Below are 23,226 nucleotides of genomic sequence, written 5' to 3' on the forward strand. Positions count from 1 at the left end.
AGGAAACCCATATTGAAAGGCTTAGGCCTTGGAAAAGAGGCAAAAACCATGTAGACAAAGAGGTGATGGGTGACAGTAGGAGGAGGGATTGGAAATGAGGGTAGGGTGTAGGGCTGGGGGTGGGGGATGTGGGTTGCTCTGGAGACAAGGGCCAGGAATGTAGAGGGATTTTATTCCAGTAACATGGCCATTCTTTGATGGAATATAAACACACCTTTAATTCCAGAAGATAGGAACAAGTAGATCTCTGAGTTCAAAGAGAGCCTTGTCTACAGAGTAAACTTCAGATAAGAAAAATCTTATGTCTGGGTCTTGTTGCGCGCACTCAACAGGCCAGGAAGAACGACGCTGCTACAGGATCCTTCTGCACACATTTATTCAGTCCTGTTTCTTCTTTCTCCATATATCTCCCTTGTTTATATCTCCCTTGTTTTTATATCTCCCTTGTTTATATATCTCCCTTGTTTTTATATCTCCCTTGTTTTTATATCTCCCTTGAACCCTGGGCCTCTCACTCTTTTATACTCTCAGTTCCCATCCACGCACAGCAGGCCACGCCACCTCACCAGGCACGCAGCTTCAGCTAATCAGGGCAGCAGGGGCAAATCTCCACCAAATTGGATTCACCTGTATCCTGGTACACCTGCGCAGCACTCAAGATGTTTGTGTCTTATATGAGGAAGTCAGGTGCAAGTCATACGACTTAGCTGCAGTCCCTGGCGCCTTTGGGACTGCCGCCACACCCGCTCCCCACAATTCCCCCTTTTTTCTTTTTTGGCAGAGAGAATGTCTGTAGATAGCCCCCCGCAGCCATGTCCCTTACCCGTCCTTGGGTGACAAACAGCATTGGTTTGATCCCTGTCTTAGGTTGGTGACATGTCCAGGGAGTCTTATCACTGACTACCTCTCAATCATGCCAAGCCACTCCTGGGGAGATTGTGTTTTGCTTGTGGCAGGTGCATCAAAAGGCCAGGATGTTACTTAACCTATGGCCAGATCTTAATTGCTGCAAGCAAGCCTCATGGGTGAAGGTAGAGGTCTGATCCCCAGTGTGCAAGCATAGGGGCCCTACACAAAACCATCCCTTAGGCTCATCACCCAGAGAGGTCTTGGCCAGCTCCTGTGTCGTTTTTCCTAGGGGAAGGGAACTAGGACACTGAACCTTCATGCAATCAGACGTGCCTTCCACAGGATGCCAACAGCAAGCTATCCTCTGTGCAGTGCTTAGCCTCGCACCCCACGGCATAACGCAGCATAATTTCTTTTAGAGCGGCAAACCGAATCTGAGGAGATTGTCCCACCTCCACTGCAGCAAAAGCCTACGCTACCATGGCGAAAGTGCGGGTCGCACACTCTGCACCTAACACATGTGCCAAACACAAAACACACACACACTATAACAAGCATACATCCCAGGGCTCTCATCCCCACTCATCTTCCCTGAAGCAAGGGATAGATAGCCAGAGGGGCTATCTCTTTAAGGGGAATTCAGGGATCAAAAAGCGTGGAAAATTTTGAATGTCATGTCGAGCTGGTATCGGCTTCTGGAATACCGAAAGGATCTCTCATCTCGGCTCCATCCTTTGTGCTTGTGGGATCATCCACCACATCCACAGGGGCAACTGGATCAGGAGCCTCATTCTTGCAGCGTCTCACCAATCTCTCCGGCACCCAAAGAGGTTCCGACTGGTCCTGTGGGAACACACAAACAGACCCTCTCGCCCACGTCAACACCTGATCTACTCGATCCCCAGGGGGGATGGACACAATACCTCGTGGTGATGAGACCATAAACTCAATCACCTGTGTCCATCTGGGGAGTCAATACGCCAAATCTCTGGACAGAAGGTCCACCTATAGGTGGCTGCTGAGGAGGCATAGGGAGGAGGCACAGAAGCTAATTCGCCTTCCTCCTCCACCTCGGCTCTTTTGTTTTGTCCTTTCTGTCCACCTGATAACACTGTGTCTCCTTTCTTTTTCCTTTTTCTTTTTAAGCCCTTCTCCTTTTCCGACATAATTTCTTGTTGCTCTATAAGGATTTTCTGACCTGTCTTGACTGCCTCTTGATTCAAACAGTAACAGAGTCCATATATCAGAACAAACAAGATCAAAACTATCAGACCTACCCACAAAGGGTCAATGGGAGAAAAAAGCATAACTACACAGCGAGGATCTCTTGATCACTACACTGAGGTTATCATACTTCCTTAATCTATCCTGAAACCGTGAACCTTAACTTGTCCCAAAGCCATGAACCTTTCGTTATGTGCCTGCTTCCTGGCAACTTTATGCTCACCTCTATTTTATCCGAGGTCCTTCCCAAACTCCTGGGGTCGCAAGTTTCACTCACCGTGAACTTACCCTGCTGGCAACCACTGACTGCTGAAAGTTCTGAACTCGGTGGGGGAGTCGGTTCCCCGTACGGGCCACCAATTGTCGCGCCCGCTCTCGACCAGCAAGAACGACACGACCACCAGTCCTTCTAACAGCAGTTTACTCAGTCTTCATCTTTCTTCTTTCTCTTCATCAGTACCGTTCCCCAGCTGAATAGTTCTGAATCCACGCCGGATCCTTCTCAACAGTCTGTTTTACGGGAACTTTTATTAACCACTCCTTCCCCGTGATGCAGTTCTGAATCCTCCCTGTAGCAGGGGGTCTTCGCTCTTGCCTGAAGATGTTTCTTTTCCCGGGTTTCGGCACCACTTCTTGTTGCGCGCACTCAACAGGCCAGGAAGAACGACGCTGCTACAGGATCCTTCTGCACACATTTATTCAGTCCTGTTTCTTCTTTCTCCATATATCTCCCTTGTTTATATCTCCCTTGTTTTTATATCTCCCTTGTTTATATATCTCCCTTGTTTTTATATCTCCCTTGTTTTTATATCTCCCTTGAACCCTGGGCCTCTCACTCTTTTATACTCTCAGTTCCCATCCACGCACAGCAGGCCACGCCACCTCACCAGGCACGCAGCTTCAGCTAATCAGGGCAGCAGGGGCAAATCTCCACCAAATTGGATTCACCTGTATCCTGGTACACCTGCGCAGCACTCAAGATGTTTGTGTCTTATATGAGGAAGTCAGGTGCAAGTCATACGACTTAGCTGCAGTCCCTGGCGCCTTTGGGACTGCCGCCACACCCGCTCCCCACATCTGGGCATAGTGATGCACATCTTTAATACCAGAACTCAGGAGTCAGCTCTCTTCCTCAGTCAAGTGAGTTCTGTGCAGTGGAGCTGAGTCAGGCAGTTGAGAGGCAGTGCAAGTGAGTGCAGTGCAGTAGAGTTGAGTTTGTTGAGTGACTTCAAACAGTTCAGTGCAGGTCAGCAGAGGGAGATGAAGCCAGAGGTTAAGAAGGTGCCAGAAGATTAGAACAAATTGCCAGAGTTAGTTTGAGGCCAAATAGAGCAATTCACTGAGAAGCTGAGCTAAGCCAGACTGAATCAGTCATGCTGAAGAGGACCTGTTTTGGGCCAGAACAGTTAAGTTAAACCAACCAAGCAAATTTCAGAAAAAACTAGAAAGATGAACATATTCAGCAGTAAGCCTCTGAGACACAATTATATCGGGCTAATTAAAGTTACACAGGAACAAGGCCAAGAGTCATGCTCCGGAACAGGTAGTTTGGGGTTTTTTGTTTTTTGTTTGTTTTTTGCTTTTTGTTTTTGTTTTTCCCTATACTAGCAGTAATAAAGGGGCTAGAATCAACAGATGGTCTTTTTATAAAATATAATCTTGGTTCACCAAACAGTTTTCATATTTTGGAAAATTTGCAGCTAAATTCTATAATATATAAGTGAATAACTACTGGGTCCAGATTGGTAAACATTTTGTTGAGATAGTATAGTGGAATAGAAGAGACTGTGCAAAGATAAAACAAAGGATGTTAGAGGGAAGTACAAAGGAAAGACAAAAAATCTACTATCTATCTATCTATCTGTCTGTCTGTCTGTCTGTCTATCTATCTATCTATCTATCTATCTATCTATCTATCATTTAACCATTCTATCTATTTAATCATCTATTAGATAACTCCTATCTACTATATATATATCAGAGACAAGGAAATAGAGAAAAAGAGACAGAGTTGAGGGTGGGGAGGGAGAGAGAGAATAGATTATATTGTACAATTTTGTAGATGAGAAATAGTTCTGACATCCCCAATGTCTTAGTTGGGGTTTTACTGCTGTGAACAGACACCATGACCAAGGCAAGTCTTATAAAAAACAACATTTAATTGGGGCTGGCTTACAGGTTCAGAGGTTCAGTCCATTATCATCAAGGTGAGAGCATGGCAGTATCCAGGCAGGCATGGCACAGGAGGAGCTGAGAGTTCTATGTCTTCATCCAAAGGCTGCTACTGGAAGACTGACTTCCAGGCAACTAGGGTGAGGATCTTATACCCACACCCACAGTGACACACCCATTCCAACCAGGTCACACCTATTCCAACAAGGCCACACCTTCAGATGGTGCCACTCCCTGGTCCAAGGATATACAAACCATCACACCCAATGAATGCAAAGATTTAGTTAACCAAAACTTAGAAATAAAAGATCAATTTTGTTGCCTCTAGGAGAATTAAGCATTATCACAATTGTAATGCTACAGGTAATTATTTGAAATTTACTTTTCCATAGAAACCTTGAACTATTCTCTGTCAATGTACACATGGACTGCCTGTGAAAATACAACTGTAAGTAAAAGTTTTAACCTTCTAACAGAATGACAACAAACAACTACAAATGTCACTTTTCTAATATGTGTTGTTTACTCATGATACTGTTTTTGTAATAAAGAAATAGGAATGTATTTTAAAAAATATTTCCTTTTGTTTTCTATTTAAGTGGCTAATTAAGCTCAGACTCCCTTATCTGTTTAAAAAGTATTTGACATGTTTTCCATATTTTGCGTATCTATTACTGGTGGCAATGCGTTTACAAATGATTTGAACAAAACTGCCTTCAAGTAACCATTATCTTTTCCCTTAAGTTGAATGAAAATTTGCATATAGGACAAGTGAGTATCAAGATTTTTTGAAAATATAGTCTGTAAATTCCTATACAACATTACTTATATATAGTCCTCTTATGCAGCCTTTAAACTTCATTATTTATTTATATTTAAAACAAGTTAAACATTGGATATAAGTCCCAGTAGGGTTGACACAGATATTGCTACCATAAATCAATGAGTTGAAACAATACACAAGATATCTTATTCTTATTTGACATTGCCTTTAATATCAAGAACAAATCAAAGAACATTTTTTCTTTTGGTTCATTTACTAAAACTTCCAAGTCACTGATATTTATTGAGCTGATCTGAGTATTAGAATCACCCACAAACATGGGGAAAACAAAAGAGTGACATTATTATTAGTGTCAATAAAAGTTCACTATTATTTTCATTGGTTCAATTAGAGTAAGCATGACTAGTAGACATCATTATAAATCAATAATGAATCTCTTTGAGCAATCGTTTTGAAAATTCTATCATTAATCTTTATATGAAGTTTAAGAGGGTTTTTGGTTGTTGACCCCCAGAATCACTGTAATGATTTTGCTTTACTTTTTCCCACCAGAGTGTGGAGCTGTAAGAGAGAAGGGCAATCATAAAGTTTGAATTCAATGCTGAAAGAAAAAAAAAATCATGGTACAAATTTTAGACTTTTCAATTTGCAGACATTATAATAATAAACAGATATGCAATTAGATTCAAATGCACCTCTCAAATCTTTTCTTGATTCATGAATGAAAGACATGTGTGCCAATTAATTTTGATTTGCCTTGACTAGCTCAATGGTTAGGCACTTGTAAATCTCCCTGGGACTAGCACACACTTGCCTCCAGTATTCTTGGTTTACCCCCCCCCCCCCCAGTATGGCCGCATTCCTATTCCACCTACTTTGTTGGATGTTTGCTCTCCTGCAGCTCTTAAATATCATGCTTCTTCCTTTGAGCTATGGTGACTCTCCTCTTCTTTCCCTCTTTCTTGGTCCCTTGCCTTCCCAGTCTAAAAGAACTACCCTGTCTCCCTGCCCAACCCTTGGCTATACAGCAATTCTTTATTACCAGGTGAAGTCAGCTGGGGGCTGGGACCCTCAGATCTGGAAGCACTGGTTTTGAATAGAAATAAGACAAAGCATCAGAAACAATTCCCATTATTTTTTTATCATATATTAATATTAATAATAAATAAAACTCTGTAGAAGTATGTTCAAATAAGTTCTTATTCCTGCTCTTTAATAGAATATTTGTTAGTTTTAATGGCTATTAGCTGGTAATAACTTCTATATAAAAAACAGAGAACTGTAACATGGAATAAAAGATTAAAAATAAACACAAAAATTACAATATTTTTACAATGTTAAAAATCTTATCTACAATATGTAAAAAGCAAATTGCTTCTATGTTGTCTGATCACATGTTTCATAATCTAGTACTCCATAGTTTATCAATTTTGACAATTTGACCAAATGATTAGAGTCTTTGGTTCCTAGTTTTACAATTATCAAATTCGAAACATAATACCTTTTGTAAGGAGATCTTGAAGTTTACTGAAAAGTAATGAGATGTCAAATTGTCTGTTCTTGTTAAACTTTAGAAGAAAATGTTTGGGGGAAAATTAATTACACATAAAATCATGAACTTACTGTTTTATACATATGTAAATATTGTTTTCTTAGTAGTCTTCTATGGTTAGGAGTCATAGTTATAAATGATTTTAAACAGCTACTTTCAGGCTAGTATATTGATGTATAAGTATTAGAGAAAATACAACAGAATCAGTAAGTTGGAGTTTTTTTTTTTTTTTTTTTTTTTTAAAGAAAGTATAAACTAAGATCCATTCTTGATTGATCCTACAACTGAAAAACCAAGAAAAAAAATTTACAACCATAATGGAAAAAAAAAAAAAACCTGATTGTTTTATCTACTGATTAAGTCCAAGGAACTAATATTAGAATTTATGTTATTATACTTTTTGTAAATACAGAGTAATAATCCATTATTTTTTATTACAAATCACTGGTGACTATTATTTTTAACTTAATTTAATTTTTAAAAACTTATTCACTTTACTCCCTACTCACTGCCCCCTTCATTTTTACCCTGTCCCATTATCCTTCATTCCTCCCTCTCCCCTTCTCTTCTGGGCAGGTGATGGCTTTCATGGGTATCTCCTCCCACACTTCCTGCCCTATTCTTCAAGTCTCTCTGAGGCTAGACACTTTGAGGCCAGACAAAGAAGTCCAGCCAATAGAACATATTCCACCAGGTACAGGCAACAGCTTTTGGTATTGCTCCCATTTCAGTTGTTCAGGACCTACAAGAAGGTCTGCAATCTGCTAAATGTGAGCCTCGACTACTATATCCAGCACAAATCTCAATCATCATAGAGGGAGAAAACAAGATATCTCAAGACAAATCCAAATTCAAACAATACCTATCCACAAATACAAACATGCAGAAAATAGTAGAAAAATATTCCAACCAAAGAGGGAGAAAACAAGATATCTCAAGACAAATCCAAATTCAAACAATACCTATCCACAAATACAAACATGCAGAAAATAGTAGAAAAATATTCCAACCAAAGAAGGATAAGTCAATCCAAGAAAACACAGAAAGTAAGTAATTCCATACCAGCAAAAAACAAGGAAATCACACACAAACACACACTCTCTCTGTCTCTTTGTCTCTCTATCTTTCTCTGTCTCTCTTTTTTCTCTTTCTTTTCTCTCTTTTCTCTCTCTCTCTCTCTCTCTCTCTCTCTCACACACACACACACACACACACTCTTTCTCACACACAAACACACAGACATACATCACTAACACCAAAATAACAGGAAATAACAATCACTGGTCATTAATATCTCTCATCATCAATGGACTCAATTCCCCAATAAAAATACACAAGCTTATAGAATGGATGTGAAAATGGGATCCATAATCTGCTACATACACATTAGAAATTACCTCATACTAAAAGGCTGGAAAAAGAATTCCACACAAATGGACCCAAGAAGCAAGCTGTAGTAGCCATCCTAATATCTAAAACAGACTTTCTACCAAAAATAATTAAAAGATCTATGGAAGGACACTTCATACTTAACAAAGGAAAAATCTACCAAGATGATATCTCAATTCTGAACATCTGTGCTCCAAAAACAAGGGGATCAACATTTGAATAACAATAACAACAAAAACAAAACAAAACAATACAAAACAAAATTGCTAAAGCTTAAATTGCACATTGAACTCCACACATTAGCAGTGGGAAACTTGAAAATCCTACTTTTACCAATTGATAGGATATTCAGACAAAAATTAAATGGAGAAACGATGAAACTAAGAGACATTATGAATCAAATTGACCTAACTATCTATAGAATATTTCATGCAAACAGAAAAGAATATACCTTCTTCTCAGCACCTCATGTACCCCTCTCCAAAATTTACTATATAGTCAGTCAGAAAGCTTAAACAAATACAAGAAAATCAAAATAACACATTGTATCATATCAGATCACCAAAAATAAAAGCTGGAATTCATCAACAACAGAAACACTGGAAAGCATATACACTCATGGATATCAAACAATTCTCTAATCAATGACTGCTGGGTCAGGGAATAAATAAAGAAATTAATAACTTCTAGAATTCAACAAAAATTAAGGGACAGCATACCCAAATTTATGGGACACAATAAAAGCAGTATTAAGAGGGAAGTTCATATTACTAAGTGCTTCCATAAAGAAATTAGAAAATTTTCATATTAGTAATTTAAAAGTACACGTGAAAGCTCTAGAAAAAAAAAAGAAGCAAGCACACCAAACAGGTGTAGAAGGTAGGAAATAATAAAACTCAGGGATTAAATCAATCAGAAACAAAGAAAACAATACAAAGAATCAAGACCTAGTTCTTTGAGAAAATCAACAAGATAGACAAACCTTTAGCAAAACTAATGAAAGAGACAGAGACAATATCAAAATAAATAAACTCAGTAGTAAAGAGGGAGACATAACAAGTGACGTTGAGGAAATTCAAAGAATCCTAAGTTCTTACCTTAATGAAATGGAAGAATTTCTAGACAGATACCACTTACCAATATTAAATCAACATCAAGTAAATTTAAACAACCCCATAACCTCTAACTGAATTGAAACAGCCATTAAAACTTTTACAACCAAAAAAAAAAAAAAAAAAAAAAAGAAAAGAAAAGAAAAGCCCAAGGCAAGACATGATGTCATGCATAGGTTTTGACACAGCTAGAGTTATGCAGGAAGAGGCATAAGCCAGTCAGGGGTAGAGATTTCTTAGTTAATGACTGATGCATAACTGAAAGGCCCAGCTCACTGAGGTGGTACCAACTCTGGGTAAATTGTTCTGAATATTACATGTAAGTAGTCTGTGAACTTCTCACTGGCACAACTTCAGTTCGTGCCCCCAGATTTCCTGACTTGAGTTCTAGTCCTGGCTTTTCTCTGTGACCAAGTGTGACTCTAGAGTTTTAAGATGACATTAGCCTTTTCCTCTCTAAGTTGATTTGAACCATGCTCTTTTCCACAGCAAAGAAATGCTAAATAAGACAAATGGTGACATTATATACTTTGAACATGGCAATAATTGTGTGTATAATTTAAATCCTTTATTAATTTTTTGGTATAATCTATGTTTCTGTCACAAGTAAAATTAATCTTTCTGTATTAGAAATTAGAGAACAATCATAAATGTAAAAATGGAACACTATTAAATAATAAATGCTACAATTTTATTTAAGTATAGAAACAATAACAAAATCCTTTAGAAATGTATCATATTAGTTAAGACCATCAGAAATAAACTATATTTAACATTATTCTAATATTATGGTAAAGTATTTATAAATCAATATATAAAAGATACAATAGACACTGCTCTAGGTTAAGTTTGAAATGATGATTCTTTAGATTTAAAATTTTGAAGAGGAAATTGTATCTTAAGAAAAATGAAGACTGAAGTGTGGACACTATACCCCTCCTTAGAAGTGGGAACAAAACACCCTTGGAAGGAGTTACAGTGACAAAGTTTGGAGCTGAGATGAAAGGATGGACCATGTAGAGACTGCCATATCCAGGGATCCACCCCATAATCAGCATCCAAACGCTGACACCATTGCATACACTAGCAAGATTTTATCGAAAGGACCCAGATGTAGCTGTCTCTTGTGAGACTATGCCGGGGCCTAGCAAACACAGAAGTGGATGCTCACAGTCAGCTAATGGATGGATCACAGGGCTCCCAATGGAGTAGCTAGAGAAAGTACCCAAGGAGCTAAAGGGATCTGCAACCCTATAGGTGGAACAACATTATGAACTAACCAGTACCCCAGAGCTCTTGACTCTAGCTGCATATGTATCAAAAGATGACCTAGTCGGCCATCACTGGAAAGAGAGGCCCATTGGTCAGGCAAACGTTATATGCCCCAGTACAGGGGAATGCCAGGGCCAAAAAATGGGAATGGGTGGGTAGGAGAGTGGGGGTGGGTGGGTATGGGGGACTTTTGGTATAGCATTGGAAATGTAAATGAGCTAAATACCTAATAAAAATGGAAAAGGAAAAAAATTTGAAGAGAAGATTAAATATTTGTCCCCATTTTCCAAAATAAAAACAGTATAATGATATCTTAGAAAAAAAAATTTCCAACATAGAGAGCTGTCAAGTTGAGACTCATTCAATAGCAAAGTCACCACATTTCCCTAGCCAACAATAGCAGAATTATTGAGTAATTACTCAGTCACTGACACTGACTGCCATGGTGTTTGCTCTGACAGGCAACCCTGATTACTGCTGAATGAGGTGGAATCTTACTCAGTGGATAAGTTAAGGATGGGAGGGGAAAACTGCTCCATTCAATGATCCATCTTTACATAGTGAATAAAGCAACCACTGGAAATATAATGAATTCAGGCTTTTAGATGCTTGCTTCATCACCGTACTCATCTAAATTTTTGAAGGGTTTCCTCTCTCTAGGAATCTGCCAATATGGTTATGCTCCTTGAAAGAAAAAGAGTTTGCAAGTGTAATGTACTTACTGCATAAAACCTCATAACTCAATGTACCGCATGAAGTTTTAAAAGGCACTGAGTATTTCTAAAACCACAAATCATATAAATAGGTAAGAAATGTGCTTTTTTTTTCTTAAAGATATGCTTAGATTGCTGCCTATGTATTGATGTAGAGCTTTATGAATATGTCAAAGTCCTTGTATTACCAACTGCAATCTTCTGTGTTTCTGTATGCAGGATGTGCTCCGTTTTTTTAAGTTATGATTCAAGTAGGATTCATTTCCTTGTGAATTTTTATACCTGAGGAAATTTGTTTAGCATTTAGATGTTAGCATTAGATTCTGATGTATTTGTATTTTCATGATTTCAGTTTTGCAGCATCTTATTACAAAGTACATAGCATTGCATAAGACATGATCTCTGTAATGATCTAACTATCTTATTAGTTATATAATTCATTAAGTAATAATGATGTAATCTGGAGCCCATTCATAACTTTTGTTTAGTTGTTTTGGTTTTATTATTTACTTTTTGGGTGTAGAATTTTCTGTAACCTAGTCTTGCCTCAGACTCTCTATGGAGCTGAGAATCACAAAACACTTTCCATTCCCACTTTCAAAGTGCTGGGATTCAATATGCATGTCCATGCCCACCATAATTCTTAAATTATTCAGTGGTATAATCCAGTACTTAACCTTTTTTTGAAATTATATAGCTGTTTATAAATTTTATTTATTGATTGCTATCTTGGATAATTTGAAAGATGATACATCTAAACTCTGGGGAATTGTTATAATATTATGGACACATATTAGCTAATTATCTTTGATCCTGACACTGAAGCTTAAGTTCAGTGAGCTTATATCTAGATGTGTGAGTGGTATATGTTCTCACCCTATTTTCCATCTCAACTACGCTACCCCCCACCCTTTCTTCTTTGTCTTTATTTCTTTTTACTGGAGATTCAATTCCAGGGCAGATCCTTTTACTGTAGAAGTTGGTGCACCAACACTGGGCTGCATCTTATGCCTTTTGCTGTCTACTTTTGCCAGAGTATAAGCAAATTTAAGATTTATCAAATTCTTCATCAAAATTGGGGCCATTGAATGGTGTTTTAGAATTTATACATTCTGTGATGGTAGATGGCAAAACACATGCACACATGCACATGGGAGGGGGGATAGGATGAAGGAGAGGGAGAGAGATGGGGGGAAAACTTTTTCTTTAATCTGTAGTGCTAAGTTCCTTAGAAAAATGAAGTTAGTCATCACAGAGCACAGAACTCTGAAGGAAACCAGCTCCTGTGGGAGTGGACACAGAAACACTTTCAATGCTTGGCAGTGCTGCCTTGCCACAAGCTCCACAGCAGGATAAGGCAGAGACCAATAAATCCACTGTCATGTACCATGGGTCTTCTAATGCCTACTAAAGGGCTCATTGATGTCAAATATAAAATGGAGCAAAAGCACACATGAACCTCTTTGAATAAAAGCACCAGTAGATGTTCATTTTGTTGTTTTTTTTCAAAGTTATATGTATGTAAATAGATTAAATACTTAGAAAATTCAAGTAAATGTATGATGCACTCCTCAAGTTTTAATTATAATTCATTGAAAAATAAAGTTACTTAACATTCTCTTTTATCTTACAGGCACTTTGTTGGTTGATTTAAACCTTCAAATATTTTGCTACAAATAAAGCCTGTTTATGTTCATGAATGTATGTGCTGGACAGAGAAGATACAAAAAAACTGAACTACTTAAAATTTGCTTTTAAATGTATATAGGAATAAAGAAGAGCAAAATACCTGGACCGAGACAAGAATCAATTATCAGAACAATTTCAGTTGAAACAGTGAGTAGAGATAGAAACATGGATAACTTCATAAACATAAACCACTCAGGAATTCTTCAACATGGTCTATCTTGATTCAAAGCACTGACTTTATATTTATCTATATCTTCAGGGATAGTGTGACCCTGGTTGCTACTTTGGCTATCTACACAAATCATCCTTCATGTAACATTTCATTGTGAAAAACTAATTTGTTCCAAAAAAACTGTAAGCCATAGATGTTCATAAATCAGATGTTTATTACCTGCCAAAATATCATATATTTTGTTATATATTCCATAAACATAAGCTCAAGGCATGAAAATCAGCTTTAAAAATTGGTTTTAAAGAAGTCCAACGTCTATTCCTGAGTATAATACAGGGAACTATATAGAAGGAAGCATTACATGAGCAAGATTTACTCCTGATTCAAATTTCCAGCTCTAAGTGTAGCTGTTGGGAGCCAAAACTAAATTCTTTATAATAATCCAAGTGAACTACCAAGTCTTAAGACATAAAGTTGGACCTCCTCCCCAAGCTGACTAAGTTCAGACAAAGGTCACCAACGGACTGTTCCCAGCTGGACCTCCTCCTCAAGCTAACTAAGTCCAGATGAAGGTCACCAACGGACTGTTTCAGAATTACTGCAAGATGACTCCAGACCTGACTGATGCAAACAGCAGATGTCATAACCACAAGATGTACTTTTTGATATCACACCTCTCCTTGTAGTCACCAAGGAAAATTACCACTGCCCCCTCCCCTGCCCTTCTGCATAAGGGTTATTTCCCCTTTGATTTTTTTGTATAAAAACTACAAGTTTTGTTGACTACAACGAGACCTTGACAAGATTCAGATTTGGCTCCATGTCATTGCTGTGCTTGGTCTCTGTTTCTCTCTCACACCCCATTTGGTTTCTGGAGGAGTCCCCTTGAAACCCACGAATAACTGGACCTGCTGGACGGGTCATGTAGGATGTGAAAATCCACTTATGTGGGACCAACAACTATTCTATTAGTAAGAGTGGGAGAGGTAGGATTCACTATGCACTTTGGCTAAGAATTGAACTGCATTAAAAAGAATGTCTTTTACTTCTTAGGGTTTTGCTTTGTTTTGTTTTGTTTTTGGTTTCGTTTGGTTTGGTTTGAGGTTTTCTTTTGTTGTTTTTGTTTTTTGTTTTTTGTTTTTTTGTTTTGTTTTGTTTTGTTTTTTTGTTTTTTGACAAGGAATATGATGAGCTTAGATAAGTTGTCAAGTATAAACTCTGGAAGATGAATTTAATCAAAACATATTTGAATAAACTCACCTGATAAAAGAGGTAAAGACGAAACTAGTGGAATTGCATTTAGTGGCCAAAGTGGTTAAGAATGATTCAGAAATGTCTAACATAGTAATATGCAAAAGAAAATAACTTAAAGCATTTAAAAATGTTTACTTTTATTTCATGTGTACACGAGTTTTGCCTAGGAAAGTAGTTGTCCAGTTCCTAGAGTGGCCAGAAAAGAGACTCAAGCTCCTAGGACTGGAGTTACAGGTCATTTAGAACTATTTGTGTATGCTGGGGCCATAGGATCTTTATCATCTCTTAGAGCATCCAATCCTTTTAAGCAGTTGGTCATATCTCCAGCCTAATGGTTCTGTTTTGTTACATTTTTATTATTTTTACTTTTTTATTGTGTGCTTATGTGTGTATCTAGCTATATTGTGTGCAGAATGCTATGTGCAAAGTGGGCAGAAGAAAGCTTTGCAATACCTTGAAGCAAGAATTGCAGGTGGTTGTGAGGAGCTAGTTATGAGTGCTGGAAAGTGAGCAGGTTCCTTTCCAAGAGCAGCACCAGTTCTTAACTGGTGAGTCTCAAGGCAAAGTATTAATTAATTAATTTTAATTTACTTTACATCTTGGTCACAGCACCCATCCCTCCCTTCTTCCCAGCCCCAACCTTACATATTCTTCTCCAATTTCCCCTTCCTCTTTAGAGAGAGGAGCCCCTTTGAGTACAGTACCACCCTGGGGTATCTAGTCTTAGCAGGGCCAGGCATATCCCTCCCACTGAGGTTCAACCAGGAAGTCCAGATAAAGAGAAGGGGATCTAATGGCATGGAACAGAGAGTTAGATAGTCCCTGCTCCACTTGTTAGGGGATCCACATGAAGACCAAGCTGCACATTTGCTACAAATGTGTAATGAATTTAGATGCAGCTCTGCATGCTCCTTGATTGGTGGCCCAGGATCTGTGTACCCTCAAGGTCCTAGGTTAGTTGACTTTGTGGGTCTTCTTGTGGTATCCTTGACCCCTCCTACTTATTCACTTTTATCCCCCACTCTTCCAAAACACTCCCAGGGCTCTGCCTGATGTTTGGCTGTGGGTCTCTGAATCTGCCTCCATCCACTAGTGGAAGAAATCTCTCAGTAGGCATTATGCTAGGTTCTGGTCTGCAAGGATAGCAGAGTATAACTAATAATGTCAGAGGTTGGCTCTCTCACATGGGATGGGTCTCAAGTTGGGGCAGTCATTGGTTGGCCGTTCCCTTGGTCTATGCTCCTTCTGTATCTCTGCACATGTTAAAGGCAAGGCAGATTTTGGGTTGGAGGTTTAGGGGGTGTATTCGTGTCTCCTTGCCTCCTCTGGAAGATCTGCCTGGCCACAGGAGGTGGCCATTTCAGTCTCTTTTTTGCTTTTCGACTTTTTGGCTAAGATCAAGTGTACTATCTGTTCTTATTAGTCAAGGCAAAGTTTTAAACACAACAAATTATGAAGTTAATTTTTTTTTTTATCCATATAAGGCCACTGAATGAATAAATCCCTGACTGGAAATAGCTGAGAAAGATTTTTTCTCTTAAATTTAGAGGCATTGATGGCCTTCTCTAGTAGTGCACTATTGTTCTTAAAACCAATATTTCAGGCTGGAGAGATGGCTCAGTGATTAAGAGCACTGACTACTCTTCCAGAGGTCCTGAGTTCAAATCCCAGCAACCACATGGTGGCTTACAATCATCTGTTATGAGATCTGATGACCTTTTCTGGTATGTTATACATAAAATAAATAAATAAATAAATAAATAAATAAATAAATAAATAAATATTTTTAAAAATATATTTCATTAAAACTGGGAGAAGCAGTAATACATTTATGAGTGGTGGATATTAAATTTACACTGAAAGGGAAAGACTCTATTTTAAAATATTTTTTTAAGCATCTTGCATTTGTTTCATTTTTCTTCATTCATTTGAAAGTTATTCTACTGATACAAAGTTAAAAATAAGTTGCACTATTCCTTGATAAACTCTAACTTTCTTGTATTTCTAAAATGAGTCAGTGTTTTTTAATGTATAACTTTCTTTGATAAATGATAGCTTTTATCATTTGGAAAAGAAAGGATAGTGTTTATTTAGTGGCTATAATTTTGAGATATTCTACACAGCCTCAAGGTAAGTAGCTTGCAAATAATCCAAATGAAGTGTTAGCACTGATGGTTGCTAGTCTTGTGGAATTGAAATAAAGTTGTATGATTTGAGCATTATTTCTAGACATGAAAGCAGAAGTCTGACAAATTATCCATTCATCCCTTTATTATTATCTGCTGCCTGTGTGCTTGTATGTATTCATGTGTGATAGCTACCATGTGTATCCATGTATGTGTATGAAGGGCAGAGTTAGAACTTAAATTTTTCTCCAGTCACTTCTACATTCTATTTTGTTTCATTTGAACCCAGAGTTACCCTGTTTCTCTAGTCTTGTTAACCAGCCTGTAAAAAGATCTTTTGTCTATCTCTTGAAGTAGCATTGCAAGAGGACACCAATGTGCCTTATATTTTTCTTTGTTGGTGCTAGGTATCTGAACTCTTGTCTTCTTGATTGAGTGGAAAGCACAAAATATTCAGATCCATCTTACCAACCAATACTTAGAATTTATTGATGAAAGTACAGTTAGTCAAAGTTAAAACAATTGCATATAGAAGGTAAGACAGACACACTGCTTGCAGTAAGAATACCTGATTTGTAAAGTATATGCAATTTTCATTATGAAAATAATAAGAATATCCTTGGATTTGTTATATGATGTGAGTCTTATTATTCATACACTAAAATTTAAAATTTAAAGAGACTTTATTTGTTCATAAAAATTTTATTCACTGTAAAATTTTTTGATTATTGAAAAATGTAATGTCTTAAGAAATAAACTTTACTGGGATATAGTACAGGAGTCTGTAAATGTGATAATAACAGAAAAAATAACAAAATGCACTTACATAAAACTAAAGATGCTGTTTATTCAGACACTCTCTTCCAGCCACACCATCCCGCTTTTCCAATGAAGAATGATATGATAGTTTGGGTTAAATTCGAAATGGAATAAACTTAGCATTAAATGAATCATCAATCAATACACACCTTAGCAAGCTGCTTCATGCTTTATTGACTCACAAGCTGTTTATTCCACACTTTTTGTGCTTTTGAGCAATTATCCTTTAATTACGTTTTCGGTATGTATGAAATTGAGCTTTAGATGTCTTCCTAGACCAAACACTCCTGAGCTCTGTATCCACTCATTAACCATGAGTTGTGTTTAGCCTTTCTTCTTCAGTATGCTCGCTTTGATTTCTGCTTGTTCACTAGATGGATTTCACAATAGCACCTCATTAAAGCACATTTAACATGCACTCCCTAATTATAATCATAGATATTGTTCTTATTTTTTTACATCAAGATTGTTCTTAAATATAACTGATGATGTGTTAGAGAAAATATAGCATACCATGAGTCAGAGAACTACTGGATTTTATAAACGTAGACCATAAATACATACCTTTTGTTAAACATATCAAATGTTCTAGAGCAAGAATATGATAATGAAGTACACACTGAATGTTCCTAATTTCATTTTATTTATGTGAAAATTCAATCTTCAGCAAACAACTGTGAGATACTAAAGTCATTTTTTAAAGTTTTATAACTTAATGCACAAAAGGCTTTTTCATTTATTTTTCTATATAAAGACTTTAGAAACAAAATTGCTCATACTTTTGATTGAAATCTTTAAATCAACTTTCAGAAATAATGACAATTGCATGTGATGATTAGGACAGAGACTCCTCAGGAAGAAAAATGCAAACTCTATATGATATTGGATAGGAAATGTGCATCTTACTTGTCTGGAGATAAAATATGTCACTTTCTTATTTCTGTGATAAAATACTATGACTAAATCTAACGTCAGGAGGAAGAGTTTATTTCTGCTTATTCTGTTTATTTCTTATTATGACAAGAGTCTGTCATCAGGGATAGAATGACAACAAGTGGCAGACATGGTAACAGGAAGAGAAAGCTGAGAGGTGGACTCCAGCTAAAGACTTATGGCTAGTATTGTAGTACACAGCATGCAGGCAGGCCTCTAATCCAGCCAGAGAGAAAGTTTAGTTACACCATTACAGTTGTATAGTCATTGCACTGGTAGACATGCCTTTCCTCAAAGGCTAGTATTATAATTTGTAGGACTCAGCTCTTAGTAGATATTTAATGTCTTTTAATACCACAGTACCTGTCTTGAACTTTCTTATAAAAGTCAAGTCATAGTGTGGTTAGTTTAAATTTGGTTACTCTACACTTTGCAACCAAGTGTGTAGTTGCTCTGACAATACAGTCTTATCATATTTATACAATGTAAGAAGTAAGTAAATACGAAGCTCACAGATAAGCACAGGAAAAACGGTATTGTTAAAGACATAAGGTTGTCCCTTCAAAGGGAGAGATGTGCAGCCTATTTTCACCCAGAAGGCAGAGAGCAGAGGTAGTTAGGCTGTTGACCCAAGCACTATCTGTATGACTAGGCCATATATACTTGCTCAGACCCTTGATTTAAACTGTACATTCATACCATTTTCCTGGACATTCATGCATTTTCAAGTCTTAAGATTTGTTGTGCATGTGAAACTGGGTTAATTATCAGGACACTTCTTTTTTCCCAAATGTGCTGTGCTTGAATATCCTTAAAATAAACTGCCCAGTGTCAGAATCACAAGGTTTGATCCAAAACTAGCTACTGACTTGTGTTGAATCTAATTTTTCTTGCATCCCTTTTATCAACATTTTGCTGGCCATGGCATTTGCAGATACACCTGCAGTATAATAGGTAACCAAGGACAATTTCTATAGCTTCTACAGTTTAGAGAACTCCTTGACCAACATCTCCTAAAAAGATTTCCTGTTTATCTTTTGCCAACATGATACAAGCTGGTCATCCGAGAAACACAATTGAGAAAATGTTTTTGTAAGATTGGCCTGTAGGCAAGTCTGCAGAACATTTTTTGATTGATGACTGATGTTGGAAAGATTAGCCCATTTGGGCTGATGCTAATTCAGGGTAAAGAGTGGTGTGTGTCTAAAAAAACAGTCATCTGGAAGAGAGAAAACCAATCAGCAGCATTCCTCCATGGTCTCTTCTTCAGTCCCTGCCTCCAAGTTCATGATTTGAATTCCTGCATTAGCTTCCATAAGTGATCAAGGGGGATCTGCTATTTTTAAGTGGAAACATATGCTTTTCTTCACAAGTTGCCCTTAGTAATGTGATTTATATAAATGACAGAACTCCTAACAAAAAGAGGAGGAATCTCATGAATCTCATGCAGTATAGTATGTTTTTCATCTAATAATCTCTGTTTCTGGGAGTAGCATTGTCCACCCACGCATGACACCTCCATCTGATTTCTTTGAATTTATTAGCTTAATAATAACTGAGTACCAGTATGAAGTTTTCATACATCCTTTGTGCTTCAACATTTCTTGAATAAATGAGCTGTGTAAGCCATGAAAATAACAACTGTCTCTAAGTTGCTTTACCTGCATCTTTCTGAGAGGCTGACATGCCGAGTCCAAATTGTTTCATCCTGATAACTAAAGTCTGGTGAAATGTGTGTGTAGGTTTTATAGTTGGTTCCATTTCATAACAGTGGTATATCTTCTATTCCACTAAAATGGAACTGTGCTATTGTTTCTCTGTCACTTCTCATACCTTAGAAATTACTATTAAATATTTTTCCAAAACAAAACATTGATGAGATAATTATGCTTTAATTTATGTGTCACTGAATTATATTGTACAATGAAGTCTTCATTCTCCTGCTCATTTGGTGAACACAAGATTGACCTATTTCCTATGGTGAAAATTTCAAAATCAGCATTTTTAATAACAAAAATGGAGGAAGCAAAACTCTGCCAACTCCAATTTGCACTTGCACCTCTTTGAAAAATAATGCCAGATTCCACTCATATTTATAGCAAATATAGACAATTTGCTTAAAAATGATATTAGATGGTAGCAACATACATGCTATTCTATTTATGTACACTAAAACCACTTGGAGTTGTTATAGTTTGAAGTAAAATAAATAAAACTAAAGGTTTTTTTTTCATGATATAGGTTAAACTTTTACTTTTATTTATAGTTTTATATGTAAGACCTGGTCAATTTATTTTCATCCCATATATGGAAAAGTGTGTGTAAACATCTTAATAACAAAATAGAAGCAACCGTAAGTAGATTTTTTTTCAGACAGACATGCACAAGTTTTACATGAAAATGCCTATTGCAGTCTAAAGAATTTGCTACAATGAACCCATGTTAAAGCTCAGTGTTTTGCATTTACTCTATGTAACTTCTTGACCCTATCACATGACAATGTAATCAGAATTTTGAGTATAGTAGAAGAGGTGATTCTTGGGGAAGAAGCTGCTGTGTGTTCCTAAGTTATGATGCTCATTTTGTAAAGCATCTTTGCCAGTTCTAACCTGGAGTGTTTGTAGAATGTATGATATGCATTCTCTTGTAAAGTAGATGATCATCCTATTGAATTATGTATAGTTCAAAATTTTATTGTACTTTTATTTTATTGTACTTTTAATTATTTTCATAAATATTTAAATTTCTATGATCAGACCAAAAGTTTGGAGTTTCTGCACACTTAATATAAAACACTAATATTTGAAGAGGGAGAAAAAAAACCCACTTGAAAGCTGGTACCAAGATGGTAGTATTTTAGGAAGGAAGAAACATAAGAAAAGAAACACTCCTAACACAGTGAGTTATTGTGCACTTGAGTCTATATAAATACAACTTTATATCACAGGGGAACTCTGAGAGTCAATGTAAAGTAGGTATCTCAGAATTATCTCACTCAAGGAACAAACTTACCAGTACAGTTAAATCAATACAGAAGGGCAATCTATTGAGGAATGCTTCCAGGTTGCATTGCATATTCAACATTTGTACTTGGATAGGGTTATTTTTGAAAAGTGGCATTGGGAAGTATTTGTGTGCACTAAACTAGTAAAATCAGAGATATGGATAAGTTTTATACAGAATAAGGTCTGCTTTAGCTTTGATAATGAATTCAAATTAAACCAAAATGCTACATAATACATATTGGTGTGTTCAAAACCTATACATTGATGCTATAAATAAAAAGATCATATAATACATTTACACAGTCACATAACATGAATAAAACTATGTATGAGAGAAGGAGAGAGAGAGAGAAAGGAGAGAGAGAGGTGAGAGAGAGAGAGAGAGAGCATGCAGCGAGGGTGTTTAATAACTGGCTGTCTGGGAAAAAAGATCTTTTCTAGGGATATTCTAATGTTTATCAGGAATACCCATTACAACTGTGTTGAATATATCATCCTTTGATGAAACCCTATTTTGAAGTCTGTGAAAACTTGAGATCAGGGGATTTAACTGAGACACTGAGTTGGGGGAACCATTCGATTGTCATGTCAATCCCAACTCTTAGAACCAAGCCCTCTGCTTCCTGTCTTTCATGTTGTGAAAAGGCTACTACCTCTCACTTTTGTACCTGTACATTCCCTACCATGAAATCAGAAAACTTTGGAACATTCAATAAAAATAAACACTTCCTCATTCATTTCTGTTAGGTGTTTTAATCAGAGTAATGAAAATTGTCTAAGGTAGTATAGCATATTTAAGCCAAGATATGAAAGAAAGTTAAGTACTTAGTGAATTAATGTTGATGATGAAGAAGACCACTGCAAGCAATGTAAAAGTAAATGCATGAATACTGAAGTGGCATACATGTTGTAAGTTCAAAGAGCACAAAAAGAAAAAACAATGATAATAAGCTTTCGTAAAAGGTATATATGTAGATTATTGAAGCCCAAGTGCCACAAGAAATTAGACTATCTTGTGACATAAATAACAGTAAAGGCTTTATATGTTCCTCTGAGTAAAAGGAGAATCATTAGGGACTCTGTAAAAACAAATAGCATGACATCTTCAATATGAACAATTGAATACTGCCTTGACAACAGTCAGCACAAACAGATTAAGGAAAATTGGAGACAGTTGCAGTGATCGGGATGGATCATAATTGTGTCTTGAAACAACGTAAGAGATATGGAGTTTGGTAGAATACATTTAAACTCTGAAGGCAGCAGGAAGCACTGACACTCTGATTGAAGAGTATAAGTGAAGAGGAGTCTAGGAGGACCCCGAGTTATTAGGCTTGACAAAACAGAATGATCATGACCTGCGATGGAGACATATGAGCACAGCAAATCTTGAAGGGAAGACAAGGAATTCACTTTTGGACATGATAAATCCCAGTACTGGTTACACATCCATGTCAAAATGTCAAAAGAGATTCATGCTATTTCTGAATTCCACTAGAGTAGTTCACGATGGTAATATTAGATATGGGGAGACAGGAGAATGGATGGTATCATCAAGAGAGTCAGTAGGATGAAAAACTAAGGACATTCAGTTGGTAAAATTGGAAGCATTCCAAAAATTACTGAAGTGAGTCAAAAGGATTATGAAACTATTGAGGACAGGAAGGTAGTGACAGGCAAGAAAATAGCAACCACAGAAGTGTGTACTGGGATGGGAGTTAAATAGACACATTATTCTATAAGTGGAAGCAGTTACATTTTGCCAAATGCTGCTGAAATGTTAAAGAAAATGTCAGGGGAATGTCAATGGTGGGCCTGAGAAAAGTGGAAATCATTGTGAACTTTGACAGAAGCCTCTCAGGAGGGGAAGATATCAACTTAACAGGAGTAGGATCAAGAAATGATAGGTAGAAATTGGAGGCACAGCATCAAAAGGAATTATTTTCCTATTAAGGAGAAATCCCAGAGTACATGAGGGCAGACACACACAGGGAAAATCATCAAGTCTTTGTTGCTATGAAATTGCAGTCAACCAATCATTATATTCATTTCATGAAGAAAGCATGTGAATAGTATTGGACTACAGTCTGTTTGCTTGACAGCCCTATACTGCTGAATAAGACTCTCCCTCCATTGTACAGGAGTCCATTTCCAGCTTCAA

This window comes from Mus musculus, chromosome 5, assembly GCF_000001635.26.
Source record: "Mus musculus strain C57BL/6J chromosome 5, GRCm38.p6 C57BL/6J".
NCBI classification, from domain to species: Eukaryota; Metazoa; Chordata; class Mammalia; order Rodentia; family Muridae; genus Mus; species Mus musculus.